Genomic DNA, 2,117 nt, shown 5'->3' on the forward strand with positions numbered 1-2,117 from the left:
TTTCTGCAGATGTATCTACATGTATACATAGTCATTAATACTAGTTTAAACATATATTCAACTCTATCCAATTATTTGGGGCTTTCTCATGCTGCGCATAATCAATTCGGTCCATTAGCCCCAAAGTCATTGGGGTTTCATTCATTTCATATACATGTCATACACAGTTTACATCGTACAGGACCATTTTCCGCCTGGTTCTTCAGTAGGGCTCAGGACTCGCCTGGCGATGTAACCAAACTCCCCTGCGTTCAATGGGAACAAACACTCTAATGGATCAGAGAGAGATCAATCCAAAACAGACAAACGTAATTGCCCGAACATTTGGCACAATGGGCAGGTGATATGTAAACAACTTCAACTCCAAAGGTTGTACTTGGTCTACTTACCTGGAATTCATGGCCAAATTGCCCAGTGGAATTTCTTCTGGTATTCCACTGAAATCCAGTGGTAATTCCACTGAAATCCAGATCAATTCTATTGGAAATTCCAGGTCAAATTGCCCAGTGAATTCCAGTGGAATAATGGTCTAATTTCCCAGTGGAATCCAGTGGTATTTCCACTGAAATACCTAGCCTGTGTTCACTGGAATTCAAATTGGAATCACTTATATGACAATAATTCCAGCTGTGTTTAAAGTTAGAAATAATGCAAGTAACGTCACAAATATCTTTTAAACATGAAAAAATGACAGTTGAATAACATATATATTTGCAAAAGTTTTTAATGCTACATATTTAGCATTGTTAAATATAAAATATGGATGCATGGTTCACATATGGTCTGTGTGGTTTCAAGAATAAGATACAGCTGACATTATTACGATAGAGTTGTAGAATACAGGTTTCCCAAAACTCTTGAAATTTATCTGTATTGTATATGCAAATACATGCTGGTTTCCTCGTTGTAGAATTTGCACTCTTTTTACCCGGTCTACTTATTGCGAGTCTATCCGTTCTCCATGTAACAATCGATGGTGTTTGAAGTTCGAAATGTTCGTCTCCAATTTCGTCTAAATCACTGAGTTTGTTCAAAGCTATTTAAACAAATTTGGAATTAGGATCGGAAATAATAATTCCTTCACCAAACAATTAAGTTTTTGTTTTGTCAGTTACAAACACTTTATTTCCAATTGCAAGCTCCACACTGTTTACGTTCCAATTATTACTGTTGTCATTTTTCTTGGTAGAACTTCTTTTGCCTAAACTTTTATCTAAAAGATATTCTCTTTTGTTTTGCAAAATTATTCCTAGTATTTGCCATACCTCCTTTTTATGTCTGCTTAATTGAGGTTGTTATTTTCCAAGGATATTTGGTGCAAAGGGAGAGCTTTTTTTTAAATATTGGCAGCGTCTGCCGCATCTTGCATGAGATTGCTGAACAAGAGGCCCAAGAGGGCCTGTATCGCTCACCTGAATATTTAAGCAGTCATAGCAAAATATTCTCATTAAATATTATATTGCACTAAAAATATATTTCCCTCGCAAACTTTGTTGGCTCCATCTGTTGAAACTACCAGCAAAGTATTATTATAAGATTGTATGCTTTTTGATTCTTCTTCAGAAGTTGCTGACATATTTTTCCCTGTGATCTTGTAAGTAGGTCAATGTCATTTTCCTTCTCAAATTGGTTAGCTCTATTCCAAAAAGCTACCAGCCAAATCTTATGAATCCATTCCTTTTAGTTCTCAAGAACAAATCCATTAAAATGTTGTTGACCTCTGTGACCTCTAAAGTAGGTTGAGGTCATTTTCATTTGCAAACTTTGGTGAGCTCTATCCCGGGAAGTCACCAGCCAAATATTATAATTTTATGCCTTTTAATTCTTCAGAAGAAGCTGTTTGAACTGTTTGACATATTTGAACGCTGTGACCTTGAAAGTAGGTCAAGGTCATTTTCATTCGCAAACTTTGTTTGGCTCTTTCCCAGGAAGCCACCTGCCAAATATTAAGATTTTATAACTACCAGTTCTTCAGAAGAAGTCGTTTAAAGTGTTTGACATATCTGCCTCATGTGACCTTAAAAGAAGGTCAAGGTCATTTTCATTCTCAAACTTTGTTCGGCTCTTTCCTAGGAAGCTACAAGCCAAATATAGAGATTATATACCTTTCAGTTCTT

This window comes from Mizuhopecten yessoensis, unplaced genomic scaffold (assembly GCF_002113885.1).
Source record: "Mizuhopecten yessoensis strain PY_sf001 unplaced genomic scaffold, ASM211388v2 scaffold10347, whole genome shotgun sequence".
In the NCBI taxonomy this organism is placed as follows: domain Eukaryota; kingdom Metazoa; phylum Mollusca; class Bivalvia; order Pectinida; family Pectinidae; genus Mizuhopecten; species Mizuhopecten yessoensis.